At 42.2% G+C, this 27,963-nt stretch overlaps 1 long non-coding RNA gene across 1 annotated transcript; it reads left to right on the top strand.

Moving 5' to 3' along the window:
* The first annotated feature begins 325 nt into the window (after window positions 1-325).
* Window positions 326-25,741, top strand: LOC138805906 (uncharacterized). The gene is made up of 3 exons (XR_011365669.1): window positions 326-512; window positions 1,242-1,349; window positions 22,917-25,741. It is a non-coding gene; the product is annotated as an uncharacterized lncRNA (long non-coding RNA).
* The last annotated feature ends 2,222 nt before the right edge of the window (window positions 25,742-27,963 follow it).

Below are 27,963 nucleotides of genomic sequence, written 5' to 3'. Positions count from 1 at the left end.
AGTCATGTATTTCATTACATAAGAGAAATTTGGAGAATATAGTAAGGTTTAATTTTAGAATTTTATTATGGCAAAATCTTTTTGGTGAATGGTATCTGTCTTACACTTAGGCACTCAGACTTGAGCATAACTTGGCTCTTAAGTATACATAGTAATTTTGTAGTACTTTAAAAATATTGTGTATGTACTTTGCTGTTTATTTAACATTTAACAAAGTAGACTTTAGTTTCTCTGTTATAAATGTGCAAATGGGATCTTCTGGGTAAATTTGCTGTAGTTTGAGCCATACCTCATGTTACTGAACATTTAAATTTTCTCTTTTAATTTATACAGACGGATTTTTTTCCCTACATTTAGGACTGTATATTATAAAAATGTAAATGCTGGGCATCGGTGGTCCAAACCTGCAATCCTGACTACTCAAAACACTGAGTTCTGAGGATCATGATTCGAAGCTAGCCTAGTCAGAAAAGCCTATGAGACTGTTTATCTCCAAAAAGTTGGAAATGGAGGTGTGTTTCAAGTGATAGAGTGCCAGCCTTGAATGAAAAAGCTAAGAGAATGCTTAGGGCCCTGAGTTCTAGTTTCAGTACTGGCAAAAAAAAAATCTTGAAATATTTTTATGGGAAATGTATACATAAGTACATGTATACATATACATACATATTCATATACACACATTTTTTGTGCTGTTTTGAGACACAATCTGACTGTATAGCCTAGACTGTTCACTGTATAGCCCAAACTGCCTTTAGATTCTTAATTCTCCTTCTTTAGCCTCCTGACTGCTGGAATTACAGGCATGTACCACATGTTTAACTTTATAATAGTTTTCTTAAAGTAGAGAATGAGAGAGAGAGATGCAGAATAGCTCACACACACTAATGTGATAGATATTAATGTGATAGTATTACAAAAAGTGCTAGCACTTTTTTACAACTAGTTGTTTGAGCATGCTATATTTCTTGGGTTGCTAATGAAAAGCATGACTATTTTGATAGTAGTAGGCAGGTATAGTCCTACTTTGTGAATTGCCAGCTGCCCATTTGTTGGACTCTTCTAACTGTTCAGTCTGTTATCTACAGTAAACTAGGAAAACTGAATGTTACCAGGCAACATGAGATAATGAGAAGTTTGAACCCCATAACCAGTTTTAATAGTATGAGATGATAGGTTCTGTTTACACTACATGTTGAGTGTATTTTTCTTTTTTCTTTTCATTTCTTTTCTTTTTGAGACAGGGTCTCACTACAAAACTCAAGCCAGCCTTGAACCCAGATACTTCTGCCCCAAGTACTGAAATTACAGATGTGCGCCACCCCACTCAGCTCAGAAGTCTTAATTTCCAGGTGACTAAAAGTGTAGTGAAATTTGATTTTCATTTATTGATAACTACCTACTATGAAGAATTAGGAAAATAATTTTTACTACATTCAAATTAAATGAGCAAGTTAGAATAATAATATAGTTTTTCACATTTCTAGATTTTAGGTTATTTCTGATCTGCTTTTTTCTTCATTCTGTTATTTATGTACATGGGTTTTCATAGTAAAATAGTCTGTATATAAGCTTTTGTTTTGAATAGCAGAAATATTATAGGAACATAGTTCCTTAGATATGCTAGAAGATTATAAAGCAATTGGAGTATAAAATTGTAGTCAAATGATCCAGTGAGAATTTGGAAAACACCTAAGGTCAGATCCAGTTCCGCTTCTTCCTATCTTGAACCACATTTTTGAGCCTACCATGTCTTTAAAAATTGAGAAACCAGGGCTGGTGGCTGTTCATGCCCAAGACCATAAAATAATAATAGAACAGAATATCCTGCCTCAAAGGGACTTTATAATTTGATGAACCAATGCTGTAACATAAAAACCTATGTAGCCATTGGTGCTCAGTGACTCTTAGCTTTCTAATTGCTTTTCTTACCTCATCCTGAAATTAGAAAAAGTCTGTATGTACACATGCCCTCTTGTTCTTTTCTATCTATGCTTTGCCTTAGGACTTTTACTCAGCTCTTGATGTGGAAATGTCTATTCTTCAGGGCTGACTATAATGCTAAGCTGTTCATGAATGAAGCTCAGCACTTTAAAAATGTTCTAAGTGTGAAAGAAAAGGGTACCATAACAAATATGACACAGTACAGCCAGTTATAAGAAATTATTTCAAGAAACTAAGTTTTAGAAGGGCAAAGTTCCTAAAAAGTGATACAAAAAATTATTTTTAGTTGTACAGCAATAACAAGTAAGCATTGAGTAGTACTTCCTTAGTAATTCTTTTATTTCCTTGTAGTTCTGTAAAATTCATTGTAAAAATGAAGTGAACTTCTTATGATGAACTGAGAAGGAACATATTTCTTTTGGTTTCTACTTGACCTTGATTAATTTACTGCTCAGGTGGCTGTACAGTTTGCAACTGACATCAAGTTCTAACCACTGTCAGTCCAGAAAGATGATAAAGACAGGAAGCTATCCAGACTAGTGATAAGTATTTTGTGCCTTGATTTTCTAAAAACACAAGAGAATATTGAAAACAGTACAGAATAAGTTTACTCTTGGTCTCTAGATAAGTGTTTTTTCCTTGAACCTTCTTCTTTTTCCTTAATTAGATGGAGAACTGATTCATGTACAGTTTTATTTCTAGTCTCTCCCCCACCCACATTTGTTTACCCTGTAACAAGAAATTCTAGGACACCTCCTTGCCTTATTGCTTCCTCTGAAGCCTTGAGAAGCTCCTCTGGCCTACCAGATGAACACAGATTCTCAGGCTTAACGGTTAAGATCTCCTCAGATTTTCCATTTCTTTTTTTGGTCTGTCTTGGGGCTTGAACTCAAGACCTGTGTGCTTTCCCTGAGTTCTTTGCGCAAGCTTAGTGCTCTAACACTTTGAGCCACAGCTCTGCTTCCAATTTTCTGTGGTTAATTGGAGATAAAGGAGTCTCACAAAGTTGGGCGCTATGTAATCGTAGCTACTCAGGAGGCTGAGATCTGAGGATCATGGTTCAAAGCCAGCCGGGCAGGAAAGTCTGTTGTGACTCTTATGTCCAGTAAACCACCAGAAAACCAGAAGTGGCACTGTGACTCAGGTTTTAGAGTGCTCGGCCTTGAGCTGAAGAGCTAGGGGACAGCGCCCAGGCCCTACGACTGACCAAAAAGAAAAAAAGAAAAAAAGGCTCAGACTTTGCAACCCAGGCTGGCTTTGAACTGTAATAATCAGATTTCAACCTCCTCAACAGCTAGGATTATCGGTGTGAGCTATCAGCCCTGAGTTCTTCTCAGGTACTTCTGCTGTCTTAGTTGATCCCATGTTTTTGCCCCAGTGAAATTCTTTCTTTCCTTTTTTCTCCTTCCTTCCTTCCTTCCTTCCTTCCTTCCTTCCTTCCTTCCTTCCTTCCTTCCTTTTTTATTTTTCTGGTACTGCGGTTTAAATTCAGGGCTTTATGTTGCTAGGCTGATGCTTTTCCACTTGAGCCAAATTCCTAGCCCTTTTTGCTTTTGTAAGTTTTCAAATAAGGTCTGCTTTTTGCCCAGGCCAGTCTAGACTGTTGATGCTTCCCACACATCTGTGGTGGAAGACATGTTATTGTACCCAACTTTTTACTGATTGAGATGTAGTCTTGGGAAATGTTATTTTTCCCTGACTAGCCTTAAATTGCAGTCTCAGTCTCCAGGGTAGATGGGATTGAAGGTGTGAGCCACCATGCTCGTCTGCTTGAATTCTTTGTCTTTCACTACACCTGTACAATCTTTCTCCTGTTTGAATCCTATTTTATGCTGTCCAATCTAATGGGACCACTCCTAACTCTTATAGCTACTTGGAATAATCTTTCATCTCTTCATCATGTGTGTATACACTTATTTAGGAACCTTAGGAACAGGAATGAGTTTATTTTTGTGCCTTCTGAAATGTTGACTGAATAAGCAAGCATATTCATCTAACATTCCTTAAATTGCAGCAAATTATTCCCAGTGCTTTTATGAGTTACTTGAAAAAAACCTTAAAAAAATTTACTTTGGATTACTAAAGCTTTAACAGGAGGGATCATGGAGCTGGGCATAGTGGTGTACATTTGTATCCCAGCTACTCTGGAAGTGGAGCTAAGAAGGACCAAGGCCAGACTTGATCTTGTTGAGATCCATCTCAACAAGAAAAGTTAGGTGTGCTACTCGTCTAACATTTCAGCTGTACTGTAGATACAAGTAGGTCACTTTTGCCTGAGGCAAAAAATGTACAACAAATGCACATCAAAAAAGACAGAAAAAAAAAAGACAGTTTGGTTCAAGTAATAAAGGCCCTGTGTAAAAGACATAAAGCAGCAGCTGAAATGGAGCAGAGCACTCATCCAAGACTGACGGGATCTGAACACAGTGATGAGTATTGTATTACAATATTATGAGAGGAAGAGCAGGTGTTAGCCAGATAAAGAGTTAGATGGGCACTTTAGGCAAAGGGCAATGTGAGCAGATGCCTGAAGCCAGACCAAATGGGGTGAACACAGATTATGATCTGTGTGGATTGGTGTGTTACAGAATGCCTGGACCCTGAAGGACAAGTCAAGGGCTATGTATGCCTCATACCCATGAAGTTGGGACATCATTAAGTAACCAGATGGGGATCACTGAAAGGCTTCTAATGTACCTATCCTCTTTTCAGGTCCATGCAGGGGCTCCTGACTCAGCCCAAATGTCATCCTACCACAACTGAATCAACCCAAAGCCATTTTCTCCCAGCTTTGTCCTCCTCCCCTCTACTCTTGTATTCCTGACCATCTCAGCTTTTAGCCTGGACTCAGATGTAAATGAACAGTTCCTTATGTATAAACTAGTAGGAAAAGCACCAGAGAGAATTAATGAATTATTTTTTGTCATGGTGCTTGAACTCAGAGCCTGGGTGCTATCTCTGAGCTTTTCTTCTCAAGGCTAGTGCTCAACCACTTTGTGCTGCAACTCCACTTCTGGTTTTCTGGTGGTTCATTGGAGATAAGAGTCTCACAGACTTTCCTGCCTGGGCTGGCTTTGAACCTCAATCCTCAGATCTCAGCCTCTTGAGTAGTTGGGTTACAGGCGTGAGCCACTGATTTCCAGGGAGAATATCCATCTTAATCAAGCAAAGTCATCCTTATTCAATGATAGTCATCTTGTGAAATTGATGTTAAATTCTAGGCGTCTTTGTGTTTGGTGTTTTTAAATGAAATATGGCTTGGTTGAATCCATATATGAAGGATGACATCCAGGATGGTAAGTAGTTTAAACTGTGCTTCAAAAGGGGACACTTGAAAAATTGCTGTTTGGTCATCCCAGGGCTAGTTCTGAAAGCCATGGTAGAGATTACCTGGTTTACAGTGCCTAGATTTTATCACAAAGACTTGCCTTAATAAATCCTCTCCCTAAAGTTCTTAGAAAAGGAATGATCCATGCCTGAGAGGGTACAGTAAGGTTTGCCAGCGCTTGTTAGGAAATAGGTAGGCTGAAATCTCTTCCTACCCTGTGGTCTCATGGCATCAAGCATTGCACGCAGAAGCCATGTAAATGGTTAGCTCTGTACTCTGAATATGTTTTGTCAAATAGGAAGCATTGTCTTTCATTGGCTCTTTATAACATACAAATGGTATATTTCTTCTCATCTTTCCCTGATACTTACAATTATAAGTGGAGAGAACATTGGGTCAAAATAGGAGTCAAGATAGTTTTATCACACTTGAACTTAAGCTACACTTCTGATGACTGACATTTGTGTTTCATGTTTTAGTTGACTACAAGAACTCAAACTTAGCTTAGAAAAAACTTTGTCACCTGGCAGATAGAATTATAAGACCATCATTCAGGTCAAAAAGCTTCACAACTACGTTTTAAAATTCTACTGTTCAAAACTCCCCCAAAAGCTTGATTCCATACTACCATCCAAATTGTATGCAGATATTTCAATTGTAATTATAGAATGTAGTATTTATTTAGTGCCAGAACTGAGGGTGAGGTTTGAATTCAGGGCTTCATGCTGTATTTCTGTTAAGGGTAGTGCTCTACCACTTGAGCCATACTTCCTCTTGAGGCTTTTTGTTGGTTAATTGGAAATGAGGGTTTTTTGCATTTGTCTGCCTGGCTTGGCTTAGAACCAAGAACCTCAGATCTCAATCTCCTGAATAGGATTACAGAGATGAGCCGCTAATACCCAGTGTAATACTTTCTTTGTGCATACTGATGGGTCATCTTGAATTTGCATCTGGGGAACACACAATTTACTTTGGAAAGCATTGCTCTTTGTCAGAACTTAGGACCTTGGTTTCCTTGTTTTTAAACTAAAGAGGTTTTAGCAGCTCAATATCAATCTTCTATAAATCGATAAAAGCAAATGAAATGTTATAAGGGCTCATGCTATTTATAAAGTATGCTGTAAAATGCAGGATATGATGTGCCTTTAAAAAAGCACACTGATAAAAGGTACGTGGCAACATTTTTTTTCAGCATTTAGTATGTAGGGTGCAACATGATACTAGGACTTAAGAAAGGCAGGACTGAAGAGATTTGCATAAACATGCATAAAGATGAAGCCTTCTAAACAGATGATATCTCTAAGGCCATATGTAGTCAAAAGAACAAATAAGATTAAAACTTTGGAATGGCCTTACTCTTTGGGGATGGTTAGGGAAGAAGCTAGAAGTAACTGAAAGAGCAGTCAAGGGAAGGGAAGAGTGCTAGCATAATCGAGGTTTTCAGAAGAGAGATGAGAAGAATCTGGGCAAAGACTGGGTTGTCCGAGGCTTGAACAAGGCCAAGTTAAGTATGCTGTCAACAGCAGTGGTCAGTAGTCCCAATGCTGCTCCAACATCAAGGGAGTGTGGTTTGAAGGAAAAGAGTAGAAGCTAACAGCAAGGAGCAAGGTAAACCCTTGCCTTGATCAAGAAGTTTTATACAGCAAACCTTGGCACATAGGCCAGGCTTCCTGCCAAGAGCTACATCCTGATAATTGACTCAACTTGTCACCTGGCAGAAGTGCTCACTTTTTCAGGTACAGTAAACTAAATTATACTATTAAAACATTTAGAAATCATTATTTCATATTTAAATACAATATCTTGACCAATGCTTTTCAGTGTTTTAGCACTATTGTTATTTTTTATATATAGAAAATATACATGTATATTTTGTATATATTTATATAAAATGCTATGGAATTTCTGTATTTGTATAGTTACATATTTATAGTTTTTTAAATATAATTACATATAAATTGTTAAACAATTTTTTTCTTTATTTTTGCGCTGAGGGCCCCACACCGTGGCTTAGATTTTTCACTCAAGAATGGTGCCACAGGGGCTGGGAAGGTGGCTGGGAGCGCTTGCCTTGCATGCCTGAGGCTCTGGATTCCTCAGCACCACATAAGCAAAAAAAAAAAGCTGGAAGTGGTGCTGTGGCTCAAGTGGTAGAGCACTAGCCTTGAGCTGAAGAGCTGAGGGACAGCACCCAGGCCCAGAGTTCAGGCCCCATTACCGGACCCCCCCCCCAAAAAAAAAAAAGAATGGTGCCATACTTTTGGTGCCTAATTAGATAGAGGCAAGAGTCTCAGATTTGTGTGCCTGGACTGGTTTAGAATCTTGATTCTCAGATTGCAGCCATGAGTAGCTATGTTTATGGGTGTGAGTCACTGGCACCAGACTCAAATAATTTTCATAAAATTCTAAAATAATTACATGATTAAGTTATGTACCTTGGGTGCATTATTGGTCATTAGTTATTCTATGTTTTATCCAGTGAACTAATGTTATCCATTCCTAACAATTCAGGATACTTTCTTGAGAAAGGAAATGAGCTCTAGTTTTACAGAGCAGGTCAAAACTTGTAACTGATTACACCAACTTCTGTTACATGCATGCCAATTGGCAAGAAGAAAACATTGGAACCACTGAGGCACAGGAAGAACAAAGGCCTCCTCAGCCTCTCAGGTTGAATCCACTGCATTTAAAACCTTGCTCTTGAGTAGTAAACTCAACTTTGCATCCCTGATTGACTCTTCTCTCTCAAAGGAGGCCTGCTACCTCCTTTGCTAAGCAGTTAGGAACAGTGCAGACTGACTGACTGACTGACTCTGTGTGTGTGTGTGTGTGTGTGTGTGTGTGTGTGTGTGTGTGTGTGTGTGTGTGTGTGTGTGTGTGTGTGTGTGTGTGTGTGTGTGTGTGTGTGTGTGTGTGTGTGTGTGTGTGTGTGTGTGTGTGTGTGTGTGTGTGTGTGTGTCATGGGGCTTGAACTCAGGCCTGGGTGCTATCCCTGATCTCTTTTTGCTTAAGACTAGCGCTTTGAGCCAAAGTGCCATTTACGGTTTTCTGGTGGTTAGTTGGAGATAAGAGTCTCACAGACTTTCCTGCCCAGGCTGGCTTTGAAATGCAATTCTAATCCTGAGTAGGATTACAGGCATGAGCCACCAGTGCCCAGTTTAGATTTTTTTTTTTTTTAAGGGGGAAGGGTCTTGCCAGTTTTTCTAAAACAGCTGTGGGAAATGCCTACTTTCTCTCTTAAATGGTCTAGAACACGTCTTTGTGGTGTCTGGTAATGTACTGGTCTTGTTGGAGGTGGTTTTTAATAAACGATTTGGGGTAAATATTCCAAGAAATATATACAAATTTCAAATTATTAGTGGAAGGTCTCTTCCATTCATGCCATGACAGTACTGCCCTTTGTTTTGGTTTTGGTTTTGAGACAGGGTCTTACACTGTTGCTTAGGCTGGCCTGGAACTTGCTGACTCAGCCTTCAGAGCTGGTGTCACAGGCTGGGGGTCGTGCCTCTCCTGAGAAAGATGGGTTGGTTAGTTTGAGTTTGGGTTTCCAAATTCAAAATTACCCCCTCCCTCCATGTTTCCATTGTCTTTGGAGGAACAATTCTTTTGATCAGCAGCCATTCTAGTGCTGAAGACATCTATAGATCTAAGCTGGGCTTTTGCGATTTAAAACACCTTAGATGCTCCAGCTGCAAGACTCAATACAAAACTAGAATCTAATTGAGCTCTGTTATGAAAGGCTCTAATAATAGAGCCTGCCACTGAAAGGAAATGCCACAGCCCACTGGTGCTGGAGAGGCTCCCCGTGTGAGGGAGGCCCTGCAGCTTCATGTCACACGCAATTCTCCAACTTCATTTACGTAGGAGTATTTGATCTCATGTTACATAAGGGTGGGTTTGTTAATATTCTCTTGTTCTGTGTGTGTGCGTGTGTGCGTGTGTGCATGTGCACGTGCACACACGCCACTACTAGGGCTTGAACTTGGAGCCCAGCCGTTGTCCCTACCTTTTTGGCTCGAGGATAGCACTTTACTACTTGATCCATAGCTCTACCTTTGACTTTTTGTTGGTTAATTAGAAATAATCTCAGCTGGGCACCAGTGGATCACACCTGTAATCCTAGCTACTCAGGAGGCTGAGATCGGAGGATCACAGTTCAGAGCCAGCCCGATTCTTATCTCCAATAAACCACTAGAAAACCAGAAGTGGCACTGTGGCTCTAGTGGTAGGGGGCTCGCCTTGAGCTGAAGAGCTGAGGGACAAGCGTCCAGGCACAGAGTTCAAGCCCCACGACCGACCTCCCCCCCCCCAAAAAAAAAATTAGAGATAATCTCATGGACTTTTCTGGCTTCAAACCACAATCCTCAGATCTCAACCTCCTGAGATCTTAAAATTCTGTACACCTAAGAGAATGAATCTACCTGTTGAGATTGTTTTGAACTGTTTTTGTTTATTTCATATTTTATTGTTACTGTAGAGGTGATAGACAGAGGGGTTACAGTTACTCAGGTAATGAGTACAATTCTTTAGTGCACCAAGACAGTGAAGTAATAATCTCTATGTGAAAATATAGATGTTTGTCTCTATATTCTAAGATGGTTCTTTATTGAAATGATAAAAAAAAAACAGAATAAGCTCAGATTCAAACTTTTTTTCACTTAAAGGGTTGAAATTGGTACCTAGAACTATAACCAGTGTCTAAACTGTAACGTGTCCTCACCTCTACCTACCTGCATAGCTCTGCCAGTGACCATATTAAAATACTTCTAACCTGACCCATCCCAAGAGCTACCTACTGCCTTGTCCACCCTATTTCCACCTCTTCCTGGGCCAGCCACAGAACAGGCCACATCTAGCAGAGTAGAGGCTTACTAGACCAGCACTAGAACAATGGCCTTAGGTATGGTCAGGTTAGCCCAGCCCTGCTAATAACTACATACCATATTCTCAGTGTTCATCCTGATCTGCAGCAAGAGAAACAACAGTGGATGTCCAAAGTGCACAGCAGATTTATTACTTAATATTGAATTCAGAAGTATGCTATATGGTTTAAATGACCAAGTGTAAACCAGCCAGGACCCAAGGCTGGAGAAAAACATCCCCTGATTTAATTCTCCTAACTATATGTCCTGATCTCTTTATACACACAGATCTTTTATTTCAGTCTGTTTTGTCCTCTTATCTAATGAATGTGTTCCTTAAATCTTAGTAGCAATATTGGTCTTGATATCCTTCCTGAGCTGGTGGCAACGTGAAAGTGCTTTTTTGTTTGTTGTTGTTTTTGTTCTTTAAGGAAGGCAAAATGGGAAACTACTATATTGATATTGCTACCAGACTTATTTTATGAGCTTTTACTAAACTCTCAAAGATAAAACAACTGTTGTTTTAAGTTCTGCTGTCTTTGGAAACAAGCAACCTAATTTTCTGAGGCTTGTTGAATATTTGACCTTGAAAAGTCCCTTAATCTCCAAGTTACAGTATAGTGAACACAGTGCCTACTGCTTGAGTTATTTTGAAACTTAAATGGGATCATATGAAGGCATGTGTATAAGACAACTCAATAAATACAGCAGTGGACAGCAGTTCCTGTAGTCTTGACACTAATGTAGAGTAGGAATAAATCCATACTGATTGCAGTTAGAGAAGAGAGAAAAGTACCATACTATATGAATCAACAAATTAGAGTGTAGTTCTGCCTCTGAAGAGAGCACGTTTTATTCTCTACAAGATTAATGAAGCTTTCTAGTCACCACCAGCTACAAAGGTTATGTCATTAGTGCCAAAATAAGTGGCAATAGTTGGTGACTTGCTATAGGATTTGTAGAATCTGAGAGTGGATTGAGGCTATTCTGGGTCATAGTCCTGAGATCTGAAAGATGTATTGTGTGTGATTGCACTACTTCCTATGAGGACAAAGTGAATTATTTTAAAGAATCTCATCCAGGGGCTGGGAAGGTGGCTCAGTGGTAGAGCGCTTGCCTTGCATACATGAAGCCCTGGGTTCCATTCCTCAGCACTACGTAAGCAGAAAAGGCCAGAAGTGGTGCTGTGGCTCAAGGGGTAGAGTGCTAGCCTTGAGCTGAAGAGCTCAGGGACAGTGCCCAGGACCAGAGTTAGCCTCATAACTGACACACAAAAAAGAAAATGTTAGGGGGCTTGGAAGGTGGCTCAGTGGTAGAGCGCTTGCCTTGCATGCATGAGGCCCTGGGTTTGATTCCTCAGCACCACATAAGCAGAAAGAAAAAAGCCGGAAGTGGCACTGTGGCTCAAGTGGTAGAGCGCTATCCTTGAGCTGAAGAGCTGAGGGACAGCGCCCAGGCCCAGAGTTCAGGCCCCACGACTGGACTCCCTTCCCCCAAAAAAGAATCTCATCTAGTGGAAGGCCATGCCTTGAAGAGGTATGGGCACTGGAATGGTTTTATACCTGGTTTTATAAGCGTTGCCTTTTCATGGTTTATACTCTCAATATTTCAAGTTTCTAGGGCTGCGGGGGGGGGCGGGTGAGGTGGCGAGGGTAATAGCTTGGCAGAGTGCTTGCTGACATCTTAGGTTCTATGAAGGGAAGGAAAGGAAGAGAGGAAGGGAGGGAGGGAGGGAGGGAGGAAGGTTCTAATGTTGGCCTCTGTAAGACAATGTCAAAACTGAATTCAAAGTATAACACCGTTAAAGATAGAGGGGGAGAGAGCAGAGGAGACTAGAGCACCCCCCATACGTCATGTGGTCTTCAGATCTGTGAAGGGAGGAAGGTAACAAGGAAGAGTTGGTGAAGAAACTCTCAGGTTGATGGGGTACACCTGTAATTGAGCACTCAGGAGGCTGATTCAGGAAGATCATTAATTAGAGGTCAGTCTGGACTACATTTAAGACTTTGTCTCAAAAAAAAAAAAAGAAAGAAAAAGGAAGGGCCTCGGATTGCAGCATGGGTTTTAGAGAGGCCGGTGGGTTTGTTGCTCAGGAAACAGTTCCATATAGGACAGAGATACGCCAGCACTGTACCTGCTATTCTAGTATACCAGGTGTACAAATGAGGCTCATTTGTATCCCTAGACTAGCATCTCTCTAGTTTACCATCATGTATTAATCACCAAGGTGCCAGGCCCTGGGGCCACAACCCTGAGCCGAATAGAAGCAGTTCCTAGTCTGTTAGGCACACTAGAGGGTGCTGTAAATGCATAGCAGGCCTGGCCCACTGTAGGTAGGGTGCTCATCAAATTCTCACCTAGACCTGGTAACCTGGGCCTTGCTGGAACAGCCAAGTACAAAGTCCCTGAGCTCAAGTGTGAGAGAAAAAGGGAACAGTCCAGGGATAGGATTGTGTGGGATAACGTTGAGATAAGCAAAGCTGGGTAAGCCAAAACATGGCCAGACTTCTGGTCTTCATTTGAATGTAATAAGAAAAACAGCCAAGTCAGGGAAGTGAAGTGGTACTACTTCTAGTAGAGGGGGCTCTCCTTTCTAAGTGGAGGTTCATTTAGGGGAGGTTTCAGATATGCTGGAAGGTAAGTCAGGAATGATCTATATAGTGCTACAATAATCTGGGCAACAGATGGTAGAGACTTGGACCTGACTGGAGATACTTTGGGGTAGAATCATTTGGCCCTACTGGTGACTTCTCAGTGTAGTGAAAGAAAAGGAGGAATCAGATGCCACTTAAGTTTCTGGTGAGATGGAGTATGAGAAGAAATTAGTACGTTTGGGCATGAATTTGTGGTGCCCATTACCAGATATATTGCACTTGAAGCACATGTCCAGAGGCACATATGATTCTGGGAGAGATGAAACTCCAGAGTTGTCAGCATGGAGAATGTATTTACCCTTTAGATTGGCTGAAGACACTTAGGAAAAGATTGTAGATTGAAGAAAAAAGACCCTAGCCTTGAGCCCCGAGGAAGCCCCACACTCTGGGGTGATGTAGAGGAATAGGAGGCAGAAAAGGAGAGGACAGGGAAGGATAGCGTCTACGTGCTCAGAGAGGAGGGCCTTGAGCAGAAAGCTCTCACTTCAGAGGAGAGCAAGCAAGATGAGGCAGACATCCAGGCACCCTGAGGGTGTGATGGATACAGTGGTCAGTTTAACGAGAGAGATAGAAGCCACGTTGATAGGTTGCAGATATGAAGTGAGATGTGGGAAGCAGAACTAGTGTGCTAGGGCCTCTTTCCAAGAGCTGTGTTGGGCCAGGAAGTGGGAAATGGGCTCCTTGCTGGAGGAGGATGTGGAGTTGAGGGAGTCTGGTTTTCATTCATTCATTTAAGATAGAAGTTATAAAAGAGCATGAGAACTAATTATTCATTCCTTTTGTCTTAGAGAACTAAAAGGAAATATAAAAGTCCTGGATACTCCCAGGTCAAGACAATTGGGTGACTTAGACTCGGGCTTCTGGTGGGCAGGGGGTTCTGGATGGGAACCCTGAGCAGGGTCCCTCAGATGCACCAAACTAGCTCTGAAGGTATGGGCTCCTGTAGGAAGGCTGAATGGTACCCCAATGGTACCATACTGGCCTTTGAGCTCAATGACAGAGCCCTAAAATTAGGAAGAAGAAACTTCTCCCCCTTGGCTGAGGAAAGCAGCAGCCACAAAACTGTGACAAGACCAGTGTCGGCTTCAGGGACATTAAAACTGATCCCTGAGACAAATAGCAAGGACTCGCTGAGAGATCCAGCAGCACCATTTACTGTCAAGCCTTTCTGGCTTTGGATAGGAAGCCCCACTATGTAACAGCAGTACAAAAAGTCAGTCGGCAAAAGTCAATGGTCATTAGATGTGTAAACGTTTCCTAAGCTCTTGATAGCCTCTCACAAGCAGCTGACCGAGGGAGAAGAAGGATGGATTCATAGCAAGGTCCTGAAGCCCAGCCTTGGAGGACTGCCAAGAATGTGCTGGTCAGGTTCAGTGGCCTATACAACTTTCAGCTGGCATTTAGAAGCTAGAGAAAAATGGCTCAGATGAAAACATAAACTTGGAATTCATCAGAAGAAAATGTGTGTGTACCGAGAGCAGTCGGAGAATCTCTTAATTTGCATTTAAGTGTGGCTGGAGCAAGAGGTGAGGAGTGAGATCTCAGAATTCAAGTTAGAGTAAGAAACTGAGGAAAGTGAGGTGTCAGCATCAGCAGAAACCATGCTTCCCATGCACCCCTGAAAGACTGCTCCAAGCAGCCGAGTATGGTATGCAGGGTACAAAGGCACACGGAGGGTCAGAAACCTTCCCTAAGAAGCACTATGGAGAATATTTGGGTGGAGATGAAAGGCAAGGGAATCAGGTGGACAGTTATAAATGGAAGGTCCATGCCGTGCAGGTTACAGTTTAATCCCACTTCCAAACCAAGACAAGCAAGATGTAGCATAAGTAGATGCCCTCCCTCTGGTCCCTAAAGAACGTTCAGTCTGGTCAAAATGTAGAGAGGTGATTTATTTATTTATTTATTTTACTAGAGAATATCTGAGAAATACAAGGATCTACTATTTAGATCTAATTCTTACAAAGAAGAAAATTTGTTTCATTGTGGAGTTCTCCATTACAGGTAGAAGAGGTATCTGGATTATCTGTTGCAAAGTGTGTGGAACAAACTGAGCCCAGATTCTAGGAAGAATACCCCCGATTCCTCAAGAAGCTCCTCTGAGGTAGGAAGGAGACTCCAGAGTCTAGAAGGACTTTAATGAAATTTAGATTGTGAAAAGCTTGCCCCACTATTGTATGGTCCCATGGTTAACAGTAAAGGGAAGTACAGTACTAGAGGAATGGAGCTCTGAAAAAAAGCCTGTCATGTCACATGATCACATAGGACTAATAGAGAAGGAATGGCTCCAGGCCAGTTCACCCAGCTTTTAAATGAATATGAGCTACTAGCAAGACACCAGATAGCACAAATCAGTAGGAACTGGCAGGAAAGCCATCAGTGCCTTCAAAGCTGAAAGGCTTCCAAATGAGGATCAGTCAGTAAAAAGGGATTATGTTTGGAGATCAAAAGTTAAGGGTGGAATAGAATTACACAAAGACAACAGCTAACAAATGAACAGGAAGGACTCTTGGGTTGGAACATCCTGGAAATGGTGGGAACTTTCCAGAAAACATAGCATCTTTTTCTCTGCTAGTTGAGATCTGCTAGTCAAGAATAGCCCTTAGGGCTGGGAAGGTGGCTCAGTGGTAGAGCTCTTGCCTTGCATGCATGAGGCCCTGGGTTCAATTCCTCAGCACCACATAAGCAAAAAGAAAAAAGCCGGCGCTGTGGCTCAAGTGGTAGAGCGCTAGGCTGAAGAGCTGAGGGACACTACCCAGGCCCAGAGTTCAGGCCTCACAACTGGACCCCCCCCCCAAAAAAAAAATAGCCCTTAGCCAGCCCTGGTCCATGAAGATCTTGTCCATTCACACCTAACATGGAAAAGCTCTACTTTGAATGTACTAAGCCTTGCTCTTAGTGGAGTTCTGGCTGCTTACTAGGCAGACTGCACTGAAATAAGGCTGTGGCCGAGCTAGTTGGGCAGGGTGATGCTATTAAAATGGGTGGGCATGCAGGTTGTTTTTGTTTTTAGCTTTCCAGGTGGTTCTGATACATGGTCAAAGTGAACACAAATGTGTGTGTTTTAATTTAGAAAAGCACAACACTTTGTAAAGTCTGTAGTCTATGTGATACCCATTTTCTTCTCACATGAACAAGTACCTCTTCCTTTCCATTTCTTCTCTGTATAAGACAGTGTTCCCAAAATTACAAAGGATAAAACAAACATGGGTAAAAGAGAACGCTCTTTATAGTGGCTGTACAAAATATATTTATGTCTCTTGGCCCTAAAATCTTGTTTTCAGGACACTGAAAAGATACTCAGATCTAAGTGAAAACCTCTGTGGGTTCTAAAAGCTTACGACAAATGACAGTAGCTAAAAGACATCAAGGAGCTGTCAAAAAGGCAACTCGTGGATAATACCAGCCAATAGGTTTGAGTCTGTTTCCTAGAAAAATATGACAAAATCCTAAAGTAAAATTGCAGTTTGGGCTGGCTCAAGTGGTGGAATGGCAGGCGAGCACGCACAAGGCCCTGAGTTCAAACCTGGTACAGACACTGATAAAACTAAACGCAGTTTGTAGTTGGGTATGGCACCCCTCAAGAGGCAGACATCAGAGGATCTCGGTTTGAGGCCAGCCTCAAACCCCCTCCCCTCCCACCACCCTCTGTCTCAGCAAGCTGGATATGGCAGCTTGGGCCTGTCATGCAGTTACTGGAGAGGCGTAGGTCGAAGGATCATGGTCTAAGATCAGCCTTGGGCCAAAAGAAAAAAAGGTAGGCCCTACCTGAGAGTAACTTAGGCAAGAAAGGTCTATAGGTATGTGGCTGAAGTGGTAGAATACCTGCCTAGCAAGCTCTAGGCCCTGATTTCAAATCACAGTACCACCAAAAAAGAATAACCCAAACAACAAATAGAAACTTCAGAGACTTTAAAAAGCAATCAGTAAGGAAAAGTAGATCATTCTTGTTTGGGTACATCAGCTGGCAATGGAGGTTAGCCCCACATCTGACAAAATCATTCAAAATAACTTCACATCATCTGAAGGAGAAATGTAGACCAAATCATTCCTCGGTGTAAGTGTGTTTGCAGCTGCTTGAACAGCTATCTGTGTCTGAAATTGTGAACCTCTTTATTTATAGAAGTGAATTTTAACCTAAAGAATCTTGCCCAAGGTGATGTTATACTCCAGCTAGGAATGGACATATGCAAGGCTTAGAGGAGCCAGAACAGAGCCTTCTACATTATTCCTTTCCAAACCCTCCCTCTCCACATAATACATGAAACAATATACAACAGACTTGACTTTGGTTTATTGGGCTCCCAGTCCAGCCTCAGCTGTTGCTTTCCAGTTTTAACTTGGTGACTCACTGGTGCTCAGTTCTGATCCAGATGACAGAAAGCCATTTTAGCCAGAGCTGAACTGTTTTACCACCCCATAGATGCCCCATTATCATGCATAGTGCAGACAGACTCATCCTCTGCCAGCCTTGGTGGCCAACTGCACTACCCTTGCATGGACCAGATGGGCACTAAGTTGCATTCTGCAGACAGAGCTGAAGACCACATTTGAGACATGTCTGCTTCTGAAAGAATTTTGAGTGTGTATGTGGTGTGTGTGACACATTTTTATCTCAACCAACTAGCCCAGTTTTCCAGTCACATGCATTTTGGGAAATGTTTCTGGAGATAACCAGATCTTTGAAGAGCTGCTGATTTCTTTAAGCTATCTTAATCATAGGTATAGCAAGGGTTAAACATATTCCCTGACTAAAAATCAAGGCAAGAAGATAAAATTGAGTCAAGAAGGTGCATTTATTACACAATGGGTTCAGCTGCATGCAACAGAGACCTAAAATATGGATGGTTTAGTGATGCCAGCTTACTCCTCAGTCTCCTCTCTGGGGTGTCCACATGGTCTATAACACCTACATCCTTCATTTAGGCAGAGAGTAGGAAGGGGATGTCACTTGTCAGTACACACACACACACACACACACACACACATACACACACACACACACACACACATACACACACACACACACACACACACAAAATTTGGGGCATCTAGTAAAAACCAAGATTCTATGGAGAGCATAGACGATGTGGGACATGAGCAGTCTTGTCAGCCTGTTTCAGGAAAACGTAATTTCAGAAGGGACAATGAGTGGTCCGGGAGGGGAAGAGTCGTCTGTCTCATCCTAAGCACAACACTGGACTTCAGAAGGAAGCTGAGCCACCATCAGCAAAGCTTATGCTCTGGCTGTTTTTCCTTTAGAGGGCAGTGGTCAAGCAGGAGGGGAATTCTAGGCAGCCTTGAGCTCAGAGTTCCTCCCTAGGAGCAGCCTCTGCCTCCTTAGCAAACCACACACCCCAATAGGGATTGTGGGCAAAGAGCTGGCCAGAAAGCCCAGGGAGGGAGGGAGCAAGCCCAGCCCACAGCAAAGCTAATTAAAAGGAGAAACCTGTTTCCCACAGGCGCCATTTCAATATGCACACATTCTGCTTTTTCTTTTTTTCCTTTTTCTTTTGTCATTACATGCCTCACTTGTCACCAAAGTGGTTTCAATCAATCCCTGGATGTTTTTCTTCCACCTTTAGGTTTAGTCTATTCTTTCCTCAGTGCTCCTCCCTGTTATTTCTCCAGCTGCTTAAAGCTCTCAGGAGCATTTGAACAAGCCTACTTAACATCCCCCATTCCCTCACTTTTCCTTTTTAAACAAAGACTGCTGCTTTCTGTTTAAGGAAAAAAAAAAAAAGAAAGCCTGAGACAGTTCCATCTTCCAGTCTACATGGTGAATCTCAAGTTGGGAGTCTGGTTCCACGTGTGTGTGTGTGTGTGTGTGTGTGTGTGTGTGTGTGTGTGTGTGTGTGTGTGTGTGTGTGTGTGTGTGTGTGTGTGTGTGTGTGTGTGTGTACGTGTGTGTGTGTGTACGTGTGTGTGTGTGTGTGTGTACGTGTGTGTATGTGCGTGTTGGGGGAGGGGCAGCATTCTGTGTTATCTTGGAGTCAGGATCTACACAGTAGATTTTTTTTCCCCTCGTCATTTCAGACCTAATCAGGGAACAGCTTTGATCACAAACGTGTGTGTGTGTGTGTGTGTGTGTGTGTGTGTGTGAGAGAGAGAGAGAGAGAGAGAGAGAGAGACAGAGACAGAGACAGAGACAGAGACAGAGACAGACAGAGAGAGAGAGGGAGAGGGAGAGGGAGAGAGGGAGAGATACACCAGCAACTACCTTAACAGACTGCAAGCATTGGCCACCTGCTTCCACTCAGAGCCGCAAAACTCCCTGCTTTCAGCATTGCAGGACTAGCTAAGCATTCATCATCCTCTGTCAATTGCATATTCACCGTGCTATGAAATAAATAATGTCCCACTTTGGTGGTGAAACCTTAAGACTCAGAATGGTTAAGTGTCAGAGAATGAACTAAAAACTGAGTTCAGTCTGTCTCTGTGTGGCTGATGTAAGATGTCCAAGAGCTGTCTGTGGTTAAAGAGAGTGAGTATCTATTTTTAACAATGCTGCATGTCCTTTTTTCTCCATAGCCCAAGATTTGTCCTAAACTTTGATTTGATAGAATTATTTTCCACAGTCCACCAAGATAGGATTTGACATTCTTTTCTGTTTCTGGATCTTGCTTTGCTTTGAGATGAGCCCAGCATGCCCAGATGTTTCCTACACAATTTCCTGGTCTGTGGTTTATTCTCTACCTGAAGATTTCAAATGCCATGTTGACTCTTTTTCTGGAAGTAACTAGGGTCTTATAAATGCTATTTAAGAATCAGATACATAAGACAAAAGGAACAATATGTAATTATTGCCTGTCCTGAAGCCTTCTGAGTATTTATTTCTAATAGAAATGATGAGTTTTCTAAAGCAATCTGAGCTCCCACAAAACATCTTTGAGTAGGGAAGAAAGCCCAGAAAATAGTAACATTTTTTTTATAAGTAGCTAGTTTTCACAAAAAGTGCTATAACCAGCTGATACATTTGCTAGAAAACCTATTTTCTATTAAAAATAACCAAGAGTCTGCCATTGTTTCAGAGGCTTTGGAAAGTAAATGTTGAATCTGACCTGTATCGGTGTGTATCTAGATGAGCTTTTTAAAAGAAAAAAAAGGGGGGTACAAGTTTTATAAAATCTAAGAAACTTTCAAATGGTGTCATTTATAATGTAAAATTAATGCAGTTGAAATTCAGGGGTTGACTCATAGCTCCCACATTCCTCTTCAGTTCTCTTTAGCTCAGATGGCTTTCTTTAAAAAATTAGTGATATCAGCTAAGTGGGACTATTTCCCACTCCTACCCACAGAGAAAAGTGCTTTTGTGAACATGTCAGCTCTGTTCCATCATCGCAAGCCACCGTGGAGTGCAGCAGGGGCGGGCTGGATTCTCATCCTCCACCACCAGCACCACACAGGAGCAAAATCCTTTTACAATGATCCTAAAATTCCCATCCTTTTAGGCCACCAGCCACTCTTAGACCAAAGAAACATATCTAGAGGAGACCTTTGAAGTCCTCTGATCTACCCACTTTATTTTGAGCATAGAGAAGCTAAAGCACAGACTGGCTCAATAACTTATCCAAGGCTGAGACTAAAGCCCAGGACTGTGCAGCTCCATCAGAATTTCTCCATTGCTTCCCAGAGAGGACATGATCTGCTCCCAAATCATTTGTCCCTCGCCCTCTCCATACTTCCACCTTGCTGTCGTTTGTCATCGTTTCTAAGCACAGTGCATCCTATTGGTGTCAGGCTTAAGCTAATGACAAAGCTGATGACATTGCCCCAAGAAAGCCACCTGTCATCTCCCCCAGGTCTTCTCATTTCACTTTTTGCACTCAGTTTAGGCTTCACCAAAGTAAGTGTTACCTTACTCTCTGCCTGTTGTCTCTACACATTCATTTTCACTGCCACCTTTATATAAAATGGAACCCACCCAAAATGGTCCTCCATTTCCTTCTGTACCTTGGATTCTCTTATGTATTAATTGGCTGCTCTCTTGTCTCCTGACTCTCCTCCCCCATCCCTTAGCCCCAGCATTCACAGCCAACCCTTGTGCATTCCAATGCTGTCTTGTCTTTACCTGACTTCCTTCAATCAAGTCTCTCTAGAGATGGTTTCCTAAATCCAATAGTTATGAAAGTCTAAACATGGTTGGTTCAGCTGTAGACCAAGAAGCACCACTTCAGATTTTGGTTCTGCTGTACCTCATTAGCTCTTTGACTGAAGTTGTATCTGTTACACCTGTTTCCATTCCTCCAATTAGAAAATGCAGAGCTGGAAGTCTCCATCTCTACGCCTCTGTGTATCTCACTCTTTCCAATAGACCTCTTCAAACCCAGATCATTTTTCTTTCTTTCTTTCTTTTTTTCTTTTTCTTTTTTTTTTGTCAGTCATGGGGCCTGAACTCTGTGTAGCTCAAGGCTAGTGCTCTACCACTTGAGCCACAGCATCACTTCTGGTTTTCTAGTGGTTTGTTGGAGATAACAGTCTCATGGACTTTCCTGCCTGGGCTGGCTTTGAACCACGATCCTCAGATCTCAGCCTCCTGAGTAGCTAGGATTACAGGCATGAGCCATCAATGTCCAGCTTTTTTTTTTTTCTCTTTTTTTTTTTTTTTTTTAAAAAAGGATCTTTTAGGACTTGTATAAAAGGGTTTCGATTCAACATACCAGTTTATGAATTTTATGAATACAATGCAACTATTGATGCTACCCCTTTCATTGTTCTCCCCAGCTCTCCCAGCCCTACTCATACGCTTAAGACACCTGATTCCATTTTTGCATACTACATTGAATATTCTCAGTAAGCTGGATGTGGTAGCTTGGGTCTGTCATGAGGCCCAATATTGAATATTATGACTGCATTCACCTTTTTGTCTCCATTCATCTGACGTTCCTTGACCTTTTCCCTACTCCATGCCAACACATGTCTCCACTTCCTGGAATATATTTGTTAAACTGTAAGTTTAGTAAGTTTAGTTGTTTATAAGAGTTACATTATTGGAATCCTCCCTTGCATATTTGGTCAGTTTGTTTGTGGGCATATGACCTTGTGTGTGTTTTATGTTTATAATTTACATCTAAATTCCACATATGAGAGAAAACAAGTACCATTTGTCTCTGAGAGCTGACCTTGTATTTAACATAATCTTCAAACTGTAAGACATGGCAGTTGTCCCTAATTGCATAAGTTCTAGTCTTCTTGCCTAGCATTAAGAACCCACTCCAGATCTGTGTTGGGATCTGTTTTTGCAGAAAAACAGAATCCTGACTAGGGCCTGCAGATATCCAAAGGGAATGAAGACCAGCAGAAAAACTCGGCATTCCTGCCTCCATTCTCTATGTCTTTTCTCTGAGTGTTCTCTCCGTAGCCACCTTGAACCCAGGACTGATAGATAAACATCTTGCAGCTTCCCCCTGCCAAGCTTTATGACTTATTAGAACAAGACCGCATCTGACCAATCCTGAGTTAAGGAGCAACCAGACCACACCTCTGACCACCAGTTACCTTGGACTGTTTAATGACAATGCATACTTTTCACTCCCTGCCCCAGTTTTCCTCTACTGAAGCCCAAAGTTCATGTCTGTACTGGAAAATGGGTTGAAATGCTTACTTTGCATCTTCCCATGGTGTACTGTGTCTCTCTGCCCTTCACCCCTACCTATCTGTATTTGGCATGAGGCGAGTAACAGGAGCCCATGGAGTTGGGTCACTGTTATGGTGCCTTACTCTTTTCTTCTAGCTTCTGCTTTGATGTCCTCAAAAGCTCACTCAACCTAAACTCAGCTGTTCCCTTCTTGTGATAGATGGTTGGTGGTTCCATCTCCTCACTCCAACAGCACCAGTGCCTTTAGACTTGTGCAGAGACAGGACACATGCCATGGCTTTGGAAACTGAAAGTAGGGGCTACCTTCATCCTGCTCTCCCACACAATATCGAGCACTTAGTAGATACCCAATAAGTAGCTGTTGAAGAGATGAATCTATCTCAGAATTGCACTAAAATTTTGGGGCCACCATATCTTACTCTTGACTCATACTAGGCTTTCAGTCAAATAAGTTTTGTTGATGTTATTTTCTTATATAATCTTTAGTTCTCATCCATTCTTTTCTTATGCCTACTTCTGAATTTGTTGTACAGGAATTCAGTCATGAGAAAACAGAGAAGCTACATTTTGAGAGATTGAAATGGGAGTCTTTATTGGAGAGCCGGCGTCTGCAAGTGGACTCCTGTCTCAAAGACCTTCAGACCCTCGAATACACTTAACACTGTCACTGAGCCAGTGAGCAGAAGAGAAAAGAAAGAGCAGAAAAACAATACCAATAAACCAGATAAACTCCGATGGAGAGCTGATGTGGTATCCATGGCATAACAGTGCCTGAGCTGGACTGGGCCTAAATAGCATCAGTGGCAGGGGGCAGGGTCACAGGAAACTTGAGTCTCTTAAGTTGGAGGCACAGGACTGACAGGTCCAGTCATTTATCAACCGGGTCCCTGCCCCTTCCATGAAGACAAGATGGTACCAGTTAAACCCAATTGCCTATCATCCACCATGTGGCCAAGATGGCACTGGTTAGATCCAATATCTTTATCTCAGATACTCAGAACTTTTTGGTTACAGTTTAATTTTCATCCAGAGTTTCTCTGCGCTATTCTAGTCACTCACCTAGTTTATTGGTTTCCAATTGTGTTCTCTGTAGATGTGATATTTATATTGATGAGGTTCCATTGATGTTGATGATTCACATGTTGAATAGGAGAATCCCCCAGTAGTCTGGTAGCTTGACATCTCACTCTCAAGCTTGATAAAGATTGGATATAGGTATTTGGCCCTCTAAATGAGCCCCCATTCATGGTGTATACAGACAATGAATAATCATCTCTAATTCAGCTCATTGATTGAGAACCAACCATGGACAGGGCAGTGTGCCAAACATTGTATAATACAAAACAATGATTAAGATTTGGCCCCTGTCCCTTTTTGAGCTGGCAAGAGCAAATAAGATGAATGTACAGAGAAGTGTATCTTTGTACAATATGACACAAATCCCAGAGTGGGTCAAAGGGCCCTGGAGAGTCCTGGCTAATTGGGTCCTTGGAAAATGTGTGAGTTCTTCCTAAGTGGAGATGGGGTTCCAGCCAACCTGCTGTGACAGTCCAAATGGTTGGTTTTGTGTAGTTGTTATTGTTGATTGGTTTTGAGTTTTGGAATTATCTATTTTATTGCATTTTTAATTAGCATCAAGTGGTTGTTCAAAGGGGTTAGAATTCCCTAAGTCAGGTTGTGAGGACAGTGTATCTTGAGCCATGTCACTCCTTCCTTTGTTCTCCTTCATTTTCCCCGCTCTGTCCCTACCCTCAAGTTACGTAATTGTTTTGATTTTCTGAGACAGATCTGTTTGACTAAGCTGTGTCCATGTTCTCTTCCATTCTTCTCTTTTGCCTACTTGTGAACTGAGATTAAAAACTTGTTTGTCCTCTGGGAGCTTATATCTGCAATCTTAGCTACTCAGTGAGTGAGTGAGTGAGTGAGATCCAGAGGACTGAGGTTCAATGCCTGCCCTGACAGAAAACTTCAGGGAGGGAGACTCCTTTCCAAAATAATTAACAAAAAGCTAGGGCTGGGAAGGTGGCTCAGTGGTAGAGTACTTGCTTTGCATGCATGAGGTCCTGGGTTCCATTCCTCAGCACCATATACACAGAAAAAGCCAGAAGTAGCACTGTGGCTCAAGTGTAGAGTGCTAGCCTTGAGCTGAAGAGCTGAGGGACAGCACCCATGCCCAGAGTTCAGGCCCCATGACTGACAAAAAACAAAAAACAAAAAGTTAGATTGGGGGGCATGGTTGGGGTGGGAAGAATGTCTGCCTAACAAGTACAAAGCCTTGAGTTCAAAAAGTTACTTGTCACTGTGTAGCCAGGCCAGCCTTACATATGTGGTCATCCTGTGTCAGTCTCTGGAGTAGCTGTTAAAGAGTTCCCCCACCCCTGATATCAAACTATGGAGCTTTAGATAATGCCTCCACAGTCATCATAGGCAAGTGATCTAAGTTAAGTTGTTCTGCCTTCTTCCACAGTATGGTCACTAACCTCACCATCTCCCAGTGGGAAGGAAAGGAAGGAGCAAAATGGATCTCCAAGAAGTATCTATGGCAGAGTCTTCATGGCTTCTCTCATCCTTAGTCACATGGCCACCAGACAACAGAAAGAGTCTGGGAAACTATCACTCTGGGTAGCCCTTGCCCAGCTAGAACTCCTGCACTGGAAGAATAGGGGAAAAGAAAAAAAAAAAAAAAAGACAGCTGGGCAGCTATCTGGCAGTCTGTCACAAAGGGAGAGAAATCCATGTGAAGAGCAAGATTGCAAAAGAGGGAGGTGATTGATTATAGTGGATGGTATCAGAGACAGAGATCTGACAGAAAAGAATTAGAGCTCTGAAAATACATTTCTGAAGGTGAGGAGGAATGGTTGCGGAGGATTTGCACTCAGAGGGAGGACGGAGAAAGGTAAAGGTGGAGGTAGAGGGCTCTAGGAAGCTCTTTCTTCCTCAGGAGTGTGCATCTCTCAGGAAGCAGAGTGGATCTTTCCATGGAAAACAACCTGCAATCCCAGCAGAAGGAGAGGGCAGTTTTGTTCATTCACTCTATGTGTGTGTGTGTGTGTGTGTTTTCTCACTCGGTCCTGATATTCCTTTCTGTTGGAATTCAGTAAAAGCATTTTCAAATCTTAAAACAATGCAGTTCATCCCCACCCCCACCCCCGCCCATCTTACCAAAGGTCTTTAATCTGTTTGTTCTTAAAATGCACTGTTCTTCAGAATTATGTATAATGTTTTGTGTAACAATAAAAACCACTCCCTTTGTTCCTTTGTGTACCATCCAAGAATGATATTTCAGATCTGTTAAAACAGTAAGTGGGGTTTTTATTTTGGTGGTGGTTGTTGTTGTTTTCACTAAACAAATTCCAAACCCAGAGTCTACATCTGCAACTCCTATCAGCTGGTCAGGGCTGTTTAAAGAATGAGCTTTAGCTGATGGTCTTGTCAAGCAGGCCTCTGCAGGGAGGGTAAATGGAAGGACCGCTGGGGATGACTCTGTACCCCCATCTGAGGACATGAGAAGCAGGATCACAGCTATTTCATATCAAGTACCTGATACTGACGCTTGCATAAGGATTTATGCACATTTTCTTATTTACACCTCTATGAGATAAGTTCCCTCTTTTATTTTATAAATGAGATAATTGAGCTCAGAGAGTCTGAGAGGCTCTCAAAAGGCGGTGCAGGATTTGAACCTCACTCTGCTGGACTCCAAAGCCTGAGCTCTTATTAGCTACATCCTACTCCTTCAATGGTTTGCTGTTGTCTCTGTGCTTCAGGCCTTGCAGGCTGAGAATACCAGTTGAGGAATACCAGTGGGAACCAGGAGCAGATTTAGGAGTACAGGTCTGAAGGCAGGCAGAGGGGAGGATAAAATAGACATCTTGGGCAGGGTAGGGGATGTGAAGGAACAGAGAAGGCTAAGGGAACAAACCAGACAATTTCTGACCTCCATAGGGCAAGCCTTGCTGCCTAGCAGTCATGCCACACCACATGAAAGTAAAGAATGCAGGCTCTGGAGCCAGGGAACTTGTTTACCCTAGTTAGCATTTCCATATCTCAGTTTCCCAGATGCAACATAAGCATAACATCTTGGGATTTACTTAAGGATTAATTATGTCTAAAACAGGCTATTAGTTAACTTACACTTCTTTTCTCCCCTTGCCTCCCCCAATCATCCCCCCACACACACCTTTTTTAAACAAGTTCTTACTATGTAGCCCAGGCTGGTTCATGGTCCCCCTGCCTCCCAGTGTGTTGGTATTACCAATGTGTACCATCATGCCCTCCTTTGTCTTCTTTTTCTCTACTAATAAATGGTGCACACAAACACACAGAATAACAGCTATTCTTTTCTGCTTCCCTTGCAGCTAGGTGTGGGCATATAAACTATGTCTGCCCATGAGGTTTAAATAGATACTTTGTAGCAGCTATTAGCAGAGGGTAGCTAGCATGTACTATATACCTTCTTTTTCTTAGTTTTTCCTGAGATTATCTTTACCTTGAATCCTGATTGTCTCTCAGACCTCAGGGCAGCAGATCTGAATGGGAGGCTTTGGGAAAGAGCCAGTGCTGATAGGCATCACTAATGTAACCCCTCTAGAACTGCCCCCCCTTTGCTGTCTAGTTTCTTCCATCTATCATGTAAACGTTACCTGCATCATTCCCCTTTCCCACATGCTTTACAAGCCCTGTGGCTTGTAGAGTCACCACTAGAGTGGTAGCTCTGCCTTGGGAGTCTTCAAGCATCTACTATTCCAATTTTTTTTTTTCTTTTCTACAGTACTAGGAGTTGAACCCAGGACCTCAAATATGGTAGGCAAATGCTCTACCATGTGATCACTGCCCCCATCCCACTTAAATATTTTTGTTTGTGAGATAGAGTCTCATTAACTTTACCCAGGTTGGTCTCTAACTCAAGTTCCTCCTGACTCTGCCTCCTGAGTCTCTGGGATTACAAACCTGCACTATGATGCCTGGCCATTCATCTTTCAGGTTAATTCTTCAGATTCTATGAAACTGTACTTCCTGCTTCTACCTCTGGCCATTTACATTCCTTCCTCTCCTTCCTAAGAAGAAGGCCCTTCCTTCAGCTGGTCCTTGCTCTCCTGGATTCTTCTGCTTCATGTTTTCCTCCCCCACCCCACCTTCTCAGTAGTTGTCTGATCATTTCCCAGTTTCATCTGCGATTCACATACTGATAACTCAAGCCCAGACTTTTCTTTCTCCTCTGATTCATATTTCCTGGAGCTGCTGGTCATCACCAGGGTGTCACATGAGTCTGAAACACCAGGTCCAGAGCTGAATTTGTCATCTCTCCATTTGGGGCCTTTTTCCTGCCTTGTTCATGCATGGGAGAGGTTAAAGATTAGAAAGGGCCTCCTAGAATGAAGGGGTCTCTGAAGAAGCTGATATCTCAGTGGCAAGAACAGGGCCACTAGAGATTTAAGTTTTCAGGAGGGGATTTGACATGCCCAGCTTTGATCATGGACCTGTGTCATCATCACCACCATCACTTCCTTTTCCACCTCTCCCTCCTTTACCTTCTCCTTTTCCTTATTCCTCCTCCCCTTCTTCCCCTCTGCTCCTCTT

Source organism: Dipodomys merriami, unplaced genomic scaffold (assembly GCF_024711535.1).
Source record: "Dipodomys merriami isolate MVZ:Mamm:240054 unplaced genomic scaffold, mDipMer1.0.p SCAF_4, whole genome shotgun sequence".
Classification (NCBI taxonomy): domain Eukaryota; kingdom Metazoa; phylum Chordata; class Mammalia; order Rodentia; family Heteromyidae; genus Dipodomys; species Dipodomys merriami.
This window is presented reverse-complemented; position numbering and strand designations above follow the sequence as displayed.